The sequence below is a fragment of the Lathyrus oleraceus genome, chromosome 6, assembly GCF_024323335.1.
Source record: "Lathyrus oleraceus cultivar Zhongwan6 chromosome 6, CAAS_Psat_ZW6_1.0, whole genome shotgun sequence".
In the NCBI taxonomy this organism is placed as follows: Eukaryota; Viridiplantae; Streptophyta; class Magnoliopsida; order Fabales; family Fabaceae; genus Lathyrus; species Lathyrus oleraceus.
This window is the reverse complement of record NC_066584.1, coordinates 51,309,528-51,321,626: the sequence shown is the minus strand read 5'-3', so window position 1 is coordinate 51,321,626 and position 12,099 is coordinate 51,309,528. Positions and strand designations below refer to the sequence as shown.

General features: G+C 37.6%; 1 non-coding gene across 1 annotated transcript; it reads left to right on the top strand.

Annotated features, from left to right (window-relative positions):
* Positions 1-6,273: 6,273 nt before the first annotated feature.
* Positions 6,274-6,380, top strand: LOC127099692 (small nucleolar RNA R71). Its single transcript, XR_007794168.1, has one exon. It is a non-coding gene; the product is annotated as a small nucleolar RNA R71 (small nucleolar RNA).
* The last annotated feature ends 5,719 nt before the right edge of the window (positions 6,381-12,099 follow it).

Here is a 12,099-nt window from a genome sequence, read left to right as displayed (position 1 = left end):
CTCCTCCTCTGAATCATTCTCCGTCTCCTCTTCTGGACCATTCGGAATTCCAAACTTGACTCCCGCGGCCTGTCTTTTAAGCCTTCTTCCCGTGTTAATGTAACTCACAGCTTTCTTGTCTTTCTTCTTTTCGAGCAAAAGAGCCTTCAGTTCCTCCTGCCCTTTGGATAAGCTCGAGATCAACTCCTGGAATTGAGCATTCTGAGTCTGGAGATCTTTGACAGTTTGTTCGAGGTCCATTTTTCTGTTTGCAATAGGAAGACCGTGAGAACATAGATCCTTTAGAATACCTGTTATGCAATGTTATGTCATGCTATGCAATGTATGAAATGTTTTCAAGGACTTTTGGAATTTAACTTTGCGTAAACCACCAAAAAGAGAGAAATTTTTATTAATAGTTTCTTTAATCATTGTTCATTACAAAAAGGAAAAATAAAAATACAATGAAAGCTCAAGTTTCCCAGGGACGGCTTCTTTTTGGGCGAAGATATGTATTGAGTCTTCGTTCCTCATTAAGCTGGCTGGTGAGCTCTAACACTTTCTTCCTTTCTGCAACAAACTGAGTCTCAAAAGTATCCCTTTCCTCTCTCAACTGGATCCAGGATCTCTTTAATTCTTCAACATCGGTAGGCATATCAGGATAAGGAATAATCTGAGGAGTACCTCCTTCAACTTCTGGTTCAACAATCAGCGGTCCGACTGCAGGGTATGGCATGACAAGTTCACGAGCTCTGGCTCGTACCCATCTGAGATAAGGTTCCATAGGAATAGAATTTTTTTGTCCTAAAGTACTTCTTTTCACCATGCCCCAGGCTCGTACAAACCTTTGACGGAGACCTTGAGAGTCGTTGTCATAGTCAAACACAGTGCCTTGAATAATTACTTCATGTGGACCATCTCTTCGAGCATAACCAAACTGGCGTAGGGCTAAAGCTGGGTTATAAGTAATACCTCCTCTTATCCCCAGGAGTGGTACGTTAGAGAATTCTCCACAACGATCAATGACGATAACATTTTCTTTGAGATGAGGACACCAACGGATGTCTGAATGGGAGAGCGACATTATCTTTTGAGACCATTTCAAATTTTGATCATTCTTCAGGACTGATTGAGGAAGGTGCGAAATAAACCACCTAGACAATAAAGGTACGCAGCACATGAGAGTCCCTTGCCTTTTCATAGTACGAGTGTGAAGGGAATGCAAAATGTCTCCAAGCAAGGTGGGCACAGGGTTATGAGTGAGAAATATCTTAATAGCATTCATGTCTATGAATTGGTCGGGATTAGGAAATAGCACCAAACCATAGATTAGTAATGCTAGAACATCTTCGAAAGCATGGACGTTCATAACTTTTAGGAATTCTCGGGCCTTATTCATCAGAAACTTGGCAAGTAGACCCTTAACTCCACTTCTTGTTACCCAATTAGTTTCAATGTTGGATTTTGTCAAGTGTAAAGCCATGGCAACTTCTTCAGACTTCAGAATCTTTTCTAAACCACTGAAAGGTGTTTGATCAAGGATAGGTATCCCCAACAGCCTGGAGAATTCTTCTAACGTGGGCACCAACTGATAATCGGGGAAGGTGAAGCAATGATGTTTAGGATCGAAGAACTGGAATAGGACTCTCATCATATCTTCCTTGAAACCAGTAGTAACCAAATTGAGAAGATGACCATGTTTCTTGATGAACTGAGTCTGATCAGGAAGGTCTGACACTAAATCCTTTAGTTGAGGAGAGATCGTTACAAGATTGATCCGGATGGTCTTCCTGGAAGCCATAACCTGTTTAACAGAGCAAAGCTAAATCCCTAAGTCCTTGAAATGGTTAGTACAATGCCATGATGTTATGATGTTATGATGTTATGATGTTATGTAAATAACAAGCACAAGCAAGTCACACAACAATCATTCCTAGGTTTTAAGACTTGCATGAGTTCCATAGGCAAGTACCCTCCCCACTGAAGTTTGGTTGGTTCAACCTGTCCTAGAATAGTAACCGTGTTCTAGAAGGATCTCAAATCATCGACCTTCCTTTAAGTCCACTTCAGTGCAACACCAAGTGGTTGACCAAAGCTTCCCTAAAGTCCAATCTCAAAGAGTGTAGTATCGAGTATCAACCAACCCCAGTCGGAACCGAAGTCAGTTATCTCACTACTTTCAAATGGCTAGGATGAGTCAATTAGGGTTCTAAAGGTCTGGTTAATGCTTTGATGACACCACGCAGAAGCCAAATTTTTCCTCAAGTAAACATGAGGAACATCAGGACATCCAAAGTGTCACATTAACCGTAGCCATCATTTTGACCATTCCGGTATACGCCGGATAGTCGCGATGATCTTTTGCTACTTACCTAAGGTACACTAGATCCGGGTGTAGGATCTTTCACTCAAGCATAAAATACCCAAGCAATCCCTTAAAAGTAAATCAGACAATTTGAATCAGTGATCCTGTTTTTTTTTTGTTTTTTTTTTTTTTAAGGTAACCTCTCTTTAATTATCCCCAGCAGAGTCGCCAGTTCTGTCATACGGTGAACTGACTTTTTTATTTTTGCTTTTAATCGCAATGTCTCGGATAGCAAGAGTCGCCACCGACTTTTCTTTTATCCAATAAGGAAAGGTGGAAAAGAACAGGAAAGACCTTAATTTAGATTTTGGGTTCGGGAGGTACATTATACAAAGGGAAGGTGTTAGCACCCTTTGTATCCATGGTTATCCATGGGCTCTTAATTGCTTGATCACTTATGTTTGAAAAAAGTGTTTGTGAATTGTTTAGAAAATGTTTTGAAAAGGAGAATTTAACTTTGTAATGATTCTCGTATGAATGTATACAAAGTGGTTATCTCGTTTAGTTTTGAAAATGGTTTAGAAAAATATAACTTGGCAATGATTCTAGTACGAATGTATACCAAGTGGTGACTTTCTAGTATTTGCAAAGTGTGAGGTAGGAAAAGTATTTTGAGTTGTGATTCAGCATTTAAGAGTTATACCTACCAAGGTCTTTATGGGCATTTCCAATCCTTATGAGGGTAAAACTGTCCTTACTATTGAGAATTAAGTAGTTTTATCCCTTTGGATGTAAAAGGGTCATTGTAGGGTCATCGATTGGTCATTGAAAGCAACGGTTGTAAGGATACCTTAGCATTCGAAGGGACTATCATCATTTAACCGTAGGCTACACCGAAGGGTCATCGAGGGACAAATCATATATTCGAAGGCAACATCCGAGGGACTATGATTTATTTTATAGGGACATGATGATTTAATCGAAGGGTCTTTGCTAAGTGTATCCCCACATTCGCGGGACATGACCATAATACCGTAATACCGTAAAGCAACAAAGAGAGGTCCAAGATCACATATTCAAAGGCCGTATTTTACAATCAATTAGGTAATCAGGAGGAATCCCCCACATTAAAATTAATACATTAAGATCAATTAAGCAATTTAGGGTGGATCTTTGCCACAAAATTAATACATTAAAATCAATTGAGTAATTCAGGGTGAATCTCCACAAGGGTATCCCACAAATAAAGTGGAATACCTAACAAGCAATCTTTTCCTGGGATATGTGAACCTTTACAAAACTCAACCAAAACATGTCAGAACACCAAATCAGGGTGCAATCGAGGATTACACCACAAAAAAAAGATCACAACAGTAAATAGGGTCGGGTAAATGATGCATGGCTATGATAAAACATGAGTGAAAAATCAGAACAGAAAAGTCAGCTACTGTCACGTTCGCTCCTGCCTCGCCTAGCGAAGGCTTAGCGAATACTCGCTGCATGCTCGCTTAGCGATGTGCTAGCGAGCGGCTGCGGATTCTGGTTTTGATATCAGTACAATTTCAACCAATGTTACGCCTTACAGCTTTCATTACAGCAATTATATGGTTAATCATTTAAGGTATTCAGGTACACACTAAAATTCACATGCCAAACTTAAGATATTTTCATAAATTTAATCATAATGCCATATGCAAATTAAGAACATAAAGCAGTAGTAGCAATATAAACCTGTTTGCAATTGAATTGCGACTTTGAATCGACAAATCGGATTGAATTGGGCAGAGGTAAACCTTGATGCCGCCGAGTTCCTTCAGGGTTTGCCTCCCGTGAGTGTTAGAGTCTGCTTGCTAGGGTTCTCTTTTCTCCCTTTTCGTTCCCTTTCCGTGACTGAAGTGTCGGTATTTATAGTGATTGTGGTGACCTAATGGGCTCAGAATGAAGCCCAAAAATTCTGATATATCGCAAGCTTCGCTAGGCGAGCGTTGTAGCGAAGGGTTCGCTAGGCGAAGGATTTGCTCGCCTAGCGAGCAGGCCATTTGTGACCTAATGGGCTCAGAATGAAGCCCAATAATTCTGGTATTCGCAAGCTTCGCTAGGCAAAGGAGTTGCTCGCCTAGCGAGCAAGCTAGTTTGGGCTTTTTTTTGGATTGGGCCTGTTGTGAGCTGGGCTTTTGTTCCTTTAAGGTCAGTGCCTTGCAGAATAAGTTGGAGTGCTTCGAGAAATGTTTTGCAAGATTAATAGGCAAATTTTGGGGTATGACAACAACTTAATCGTTTTTATGATTTATTCTTATTCTAATTCCCCAACGCATTCATCAATGATATCTATGGCATAACATGTGTCTCCCATCACAGGTGCCATAAGAAATTTCGAAAGTATAAATTCTATTTTCTCGTCACCTACCTCAAAGGTCAACTTTCCTCTCTTGACATCTATTATGGCTCCTGCAGTTGATAAGAATGGTCTACCTAGAAGGATTGGTATATCATTATCCTCTTTGATGTCCATGACAACAAAATCAGTTGGGATAAATAACTGACCTATCCTAACAGGTACATCTTCTAAAATGCCTATCGGATACTTAACAGATCTATCGGCTAATTGAAGTGACATCTTAGTAGGTTGTAATTCTCCTAAGTTTAACCTCTCACAAACCGCTAAAGGCACTAAGCTCACACTAGCTCATAAGTATAGAAAAGCTTTTTCGATGACATGACTTCCCAAAAGATAAGGAATGGAGAAATTTCTAGGATCTTTATCCTTTTTGGCTAACTTATTCTCGGAAATAGAATTGCATTCCAAGGGCTTCGGGTCATCGAGTCTACGTTTGTTAGTAAGGATGCCTTTGAGAAACTTTGCATAAGAAGGTATTTGGGTGATGGCTTCTGTGAAAGGGATTTCTACGTGAAGTTTTTCTATAACCTTAATAAATTTCTGATACTGGTTATTGATCTGGGTTTGTTTGAGTCTTTGCGGATATGGTATCGGTGGTTTATATGGCGGGGGTGGTACATAAGTTTTGTCTTTAGGTTCTTCTCCTTTTTCTTGACCTTCCTGTTTTTCAGATTCCTCTGATTCCTTTACTTTGTCCGTGGGTTTGATATATTCCTTAGAAGTTTTGGGTTCGCTCAATCTTGGGTTTGGTGGCTCATCATAAGCGTTCCCACTTCGTAGGGTAATGGCATTGGCTTGTCCTCTCGGATTCTGTTGAGGTTGTCCAGGGAACTGTCCTCCAGGTGTGGTCTGGGGGGCTTGGTTTAAAGCTACCTGAGAGATCTGGGTTTCAAGCATCTTACTATGTGTAACTATTTGGTCAACCTTGGTTCCTAACTGGGTAATCAGTTTGTTAACATGAATGTTCTGGTTCATGAACTCTTTATTTTGTTGGGTTTGAGCAGTGATAAAATTTTCCATAATTTTCTCAAGGCTCGACTTTGGTGGCACAGGTTGCATAGGTTGATTTGGTCTTGGGGCTTGGTAACCTGGTTGTCTCGGAGGTGCATTATTTTGGATAGGGTTATTGTTCTTATAGGAGAAGTTCGGGTGATTCCTCCATCCAGGGTTATAGGTGTTTGAATATGGGTTCCCTTGGGTGTAGTTCACTTGCTTAGAGTGGGTTTTGTTTAAGAGACTGCTTTCTGCAGACTGGTGTCCTTTGGTTCCATATATCTCACAACCCGACGAAACTACAGTTGCAGTATTCGGGTTTATGCACATATGCTCAACCTTGAGGGCTAATGCGTCCATTTTAGCTTGCATCATGTCTATAGAGCTTAATTCATGTACTCCTCCTTGGACTTCCTTCTTCTCAATTGTCGCTCGTTCGACTCCCCATGATTGACGGTTTTGAGCCATATCTTTGATGAGGGCACTAGTTTCAGGATGAGGTTTGTTCATCAGCGCACCGCCTGTGGCAGCGTCGATGGTCATCTTAGTGTTATAATGAAGTCCATTATAGAAGGTCTGAATGATTAACCAATTTTCTAAACCATGATGTGGGCATGCTCTTAACAACTCTTTATATCTCTCCTAGGCTTCGAACAACGATTCTCCTTGGTTCTGGGTAAATCTAGTTATATGGTTTCGAAGAACGGAGGTATTACTTGGGGGGAAGTATCTAGCAAGGAATACTTTTCTAAGGTTATCCCAAGTCGTAATGGAATTGGGTGGAAGGGAATATAACCATGATAGGACTTTATCTCTGAGGGAAAAAGGGAATAATCTTAAACGGATTGCCTCAGGAGAAGCTCCATTGGTTTTAAAAGTGTCTGCTAATTGGAGAAAGATTTTTAAATGTTGGTTTGGGTTCTCAGTAGCAAGACCTGCGAATTGTCTCTGTTGCACTAGTTGCAACAGAGAGGGTTTAAGTTCGAAATTATTGGTTGGGATGGTTGGGTTTACTATACTAGAACTAGGTTCTTCGTTGGATGATTGGGCGAAGTCCTTAAGAGGTCTTTGGTTTTGATCTTTGGCTATAGCTCTCCTAATTCTATGGAAGAATAAATGTGCGCGAGCGTAACGTTCAGGTTCCGCCAGAGGGTATACTAAGCTTCCGGTGCTGCGAGTTCTTCGCATTGACCGACAGAAACAACCTAAGTCTAAACGATATAACAACAGGGTATGAAATTGGTCCCCGACAATGGCACCAAAAACTTGATACGTGTTTTTCGCAAGTATACGAACGCGTCAGAGTAATATAAAAGATTGTCGAATCCACAGAGACCAAGTGTCAATCTATCGTTTTCTATAACCTTAATAAATTTCTGATACTGGTTATTGATCTGGGTTTGTTTAAGAGTGCGCAATTGGAGAATTAAGTATTAAATAAATTTCAATTAATAAAGATAGGCTCGAATGTAATTCACATAATCAATTAATAATCCAGGTACTTGCTAATAGAATTACTTATGGGCAGTGTTTCCTACTTTGAAAAGAACCAATTTAACGGGAACTGTCGCATTCGCGTATTTAGAACTGAGTTGTACTCCCTAATCAAACCCTCTTATTGTCACTTATAAAAAGGCACGCATTGCGTTAGAGTAGTAAACCTATTTTTAAGAAATATAGTATCTTGACTAAGTTAAAAAGTATTTTGACCTGGATTACTTAACCAAAAGAGGTTCTCACGAACCAGACTCTAAACTTATAAACGCGTCCGAGAATAGTTTTAAAATCACTTTTCTTTTTAAGTTAAAAACTCCTAATGAACTAAACAAAGCGCTTTCGCTGTATTTGAAATAGTTAAAAACAACTAAGTTTAAAAGGACGTTGGACGACTTTCGATCTTACCCAACGGAAATTAAGTGCGAGAAAACTTAAGTTGAAAAACAAAATAGCCCTTAAGTGTTTCTACGAACAATTGTACGGATTATCGGTTCAATTACGATCCTTACATTCTAACATTTATAGGTTTAGCTAGACATGGTAAAGTAAAGGTGCATTTTAATTTAAATAAAAGTAGTGCGAGTGCGGAAAGTAAATAAAAGTAGTGCGGGTGCGAGAAATAAATGAAAGTAGTGCGAGTGCAAGAAATAAATAAAGTAGTGCGAGTGCGAGAAATAAATAAATTAGTATGAGTGCAAGAAATAAATGAAAGTAGTGCGAGTTCAAGAAATAAATAAAGTAGTGCGAGTGCGAGAAATAAATGAAAGTAGTGCGAGTGTGAGAAATAAATAAAGTAGTGCGAGTGCGAGAAATAAATAAAGTAGTGCGAGTGCAGAAAATAAATAAAGTAAAGACAGTGCGAGAAAATAAAGTAGACAAAGGTAAAGCAATAAAACCTGCTCCAATCAGACGGTTGAATATTGTGCGAACAGAAATGAAAATGGCGGCAGGATTAACTTCCTTCCAAAGTGCTCCAAACTCGATTACAGACTCGATTACACAGTTGTGCTAACACCCCAATGTGAAGCGATTACCACTTTTACAATACTGAATATATGCCTAATTGTAACTAAGTTTGTTCTAAGTTTGGATACTCAAACAAATGAAATCGAGTCTCTATTTATAGGCAAGGAAAATAATGGAAATTACAAGGATGCCCTTCAGTTTGAAATTGGAAGGGAAAACCTTTCTTCTTGTGGCGCCCGCCATAAGGGTAAATTGTGGCGTCCAAGTGGAGATAGTGGAAGACGTGGCAATTGAGGGAAGTTGATCTATGACACGTCATGGCTGGACCCATGGCGCCAGCCACAGTGGGAGCCACAAGTGCAAAATGTGATTTTTAGTCTTTTTAGCTCATTTTCACTCCTTTTCTCGATCGGGGCTCCGATTAGACTGAAAACCTGAAAACAAAGAGAAACACAGTAATAACATAACAAAATAATAATAAAACAACTAAAATGCATGCGAAATCGGAGTCGAAAATACGGTGAATTTCAGTGTCATCACTAGCCTTAGGATATAGAGATATCATTGGTCATTGAAATGGATGGGGTAGAATGGGATTGAAGATGAAGAGGGAGGGGAAATGAGACAAAAACAAATTGGTCATGGGAGGAATTTTATCAAATTAAAATCATTCATTCATTTTGGGAGATGAAATGTACATTTCACCAATCCCCTAAATCCAATGATTTTAATCCAACAAAGTCAAATCAACTTTGACCAAGGCCCAAACACAATAGTCAAACTCCACAAGTCAATAAAAATAACTCAACACAATTTATGCACAATTAAACAATTAAAAATCAATTAAAAATGCATTAAATTAAATTATGTTTGATCAAAAACCTAAAACATCTTCAAAACACCAAACCAATGGCCAAGAGGTTTATCATAGGTCAAACAAGGTCAAAGGACCTTAGACAAAAAAATTCACTATTTTTGAAAAGTCAAAAGTATTTTTAAACAATTAAAAATATGCACAAAAACAATTAAATCATGAAAAATATTAATATTGATCCAAAAAATAATTTTAATTCAGAAAATAAAAGATAAAAATATTTGAAATTTTTTGGTGAAAGTTCCATATTTTTTGGATCAATATTAAAAATTAATATGAATTAATGAAGATAAAGCAATTAAAATCAAAATCAAAAAAAAAAAAAAAGTGGACCATTTGATCTCCGTCATTAATTGAGGTGGCAGATCAAGTGGTCCAAAGCGCGGGTTCCATGCGATCTCTAGTCAACTGCACAACGTACGTGATAATCACAACCAACGCTCAAGATTAAAACAAATTGGATGGATCATGTGGTTCAGAGACTTGTCAACACATCACCGGAGCCAGAGCTCCTGTCTTCTTCTCCGGTGGACCTCACCGGACTGGTCCACCTTCAACCATCATTAAAATGAAAAGGCAAGACATGGATTTAAATAAAAAATGCTCAGGAGCTCGAATTTGGCCTCAATTTTGTCTAACTCCAAGTATATAGGAAGATACAGGGAGTTGAATTTTGAGGATCATGATCTGAGTTGCTTCGATTTGACCTCTAAGCAACTCAATCTTGTTGCCTACATTGGTAGGACTTCAGACAACCAAAAGTCAACAAGAATAATGGAGAAATAAGAGAGAATCGAAGAGTGGAAAAATCTGGAAAATCACCTTCAATGGAGCTTCAGATTGGCATAATCTTGCTCTCAATTATGATTGGCCTTGCTTCATATGCTTGGTGGAATAGAAATGGATCAAGGAAAGGGATGGACTCTTGGAGTTTCAATCTCAAAAACAGTGGGAGGTTTAAACTCAATTTTCAAAGAAAAGCTTCAAGCTTATCCTTTAATGGTGAGGGTTTAGAGCTGCTGAATCAAAGCTTGCGCATGAGGTCCTCATTTCTGAGCAAGAGAGCTTCTATTTATAGGCCAATGGGACTGATATTTGCACACTTCCATTTTTGGCAAAACTTGAAAATCTCTCTTGCATGCTTGCATGGGCGTGTGATAGGCCCATCAAGTGATGCACTTAGGTCCAAAATTGAGTGTAAGCCATGCTGAAATCATGTTGTCAAGCCATGCATTCGTGTATGAAAAGTGGAACTTGAAATTATCCAAATGGTCCTTCAACTTTAACTCATGTGCAAGTCATTCATGCCTTATCCAAATGAGATGATTTTGAACTTTTTGGAAAGGCTAGATCAATAGGAACAACTTTAACGTTGAACACATTTTCATTTGAAGCTTGGATCATGATGAATTTTGACGTGGAAGTTTGGAAAATCAAACATATCAAAAATAATTCTAAGTATCAAGCCATATGTTCACTTCTTCCACCTTGAATAACTTTTTCTATGGGCTTCAAATGAGAACAGTTCCTTCAACAAAGTTGTAACTCTTCTAAATCCCTTCAATTTGGTCACAAATTTGAACTCATTTGGATTTATAATGAAGGAGTTATGCATTTTAGAAGTTGAGGAAAATCACTTGTTCAATGGTATTGGCCCAAAATGACCTATAATGTTTCCTCTTGGCACATGCATTTTCAAGTTGAATTTGCACTTCCTCCAAACATGAAAGTTGAAGTAGACATCTTGTATTGATCATGAAATTTTAATGTATTTTATCTCATATAAAATGAGCAAGTTATGATCGTGGGAAGTTGACATCCAAACTAGGGTTTAGAAAAAATGACCTATAATCTTTCACCATTAAAAATGACTTTCCAAGCAAAAATAGATCTTGACATCAACATAAAAGTTGTTTATAATGTCATTTATAGTAACTTTTCTCTTGGAATAATTTTCATATGACAAAAATTGTAGGAGATAGGGTCTAGGGAACCCCAGTTTTGACCCGTTGAATTCCTTTGGCCAACCACCATGAACCAACTTGCTAGCTTGATATTATCTTGACTTTTGAGACTCACGGGGGATAATATATGCATAAGATAATATAATTTGAAGTATCCTTGAAATATTTGACCAATTGGTGAAGAAACTTGTTGAAGAAGTCACATAAGATACCTAGACGAATTAGGGCTTCCAAGGCAAACAAACTTCAAACTCTTGATGATTTCTTGATCAAAATAACATGTGAAGATAATGGGGATCCATATATGATACTTAGATCGATAGTAAACCATTTCTTGATTGAGCTCCTTGCATTGAGGGTCTCAAACCCTATATATGAGCTTGATAAAGCATAGGTGAGCATGCACACTACCTACAAAAGCAGCTAAACTATACAATGACATATTTTTGGTATTTTGGTTAGTAAATAAAGAAAAAATAAGTATGATACAATCAAATGTGTTTGGTGATCTCTCCCAATGCAAATCCAATGAATGGGGGGTAAGGAGGATGCCAAGGTGTGATCCCGATGTTAATGCATATGATGAGATAGCATGAGGGATCTTAGGGTCAAAATTGGGGTCTTACAATATGAAAACCGTTAATTTTTATCATTCTATTTAATGATTTTTGATTGATGTGAAATTTTATATGTATGATCTATATGATAATAGCTTTCAATCCAACGGTAAATTTTATAATACGGACATTTGGTGAAGAGTTATTGAAAGTGTCATGTTTTTAAATTTTACACCTTGATGTCATTTGATCTCTCTCTCTCTCTCTCTGTCTCTCTCTCTATCTATCTATCTATCTATCTATCTATCTATCTATCTATCTATCTATCTATCTATCTATCTATATATATATATATATATATATATATATATATATATATATATATATATATATATATATATATATATATATATATATATATATATATATGGCGTGAGTTAAAAAGATAATTCTTTAAAGATGATCTAAAAAAATCAAAATAATAGGATTAAAAGTATACTTAAGGTTTTTTTAAATATATTCATGTTCTTCCTTTTTTTTACATGCATAAGAAAAGTGTTTATTTT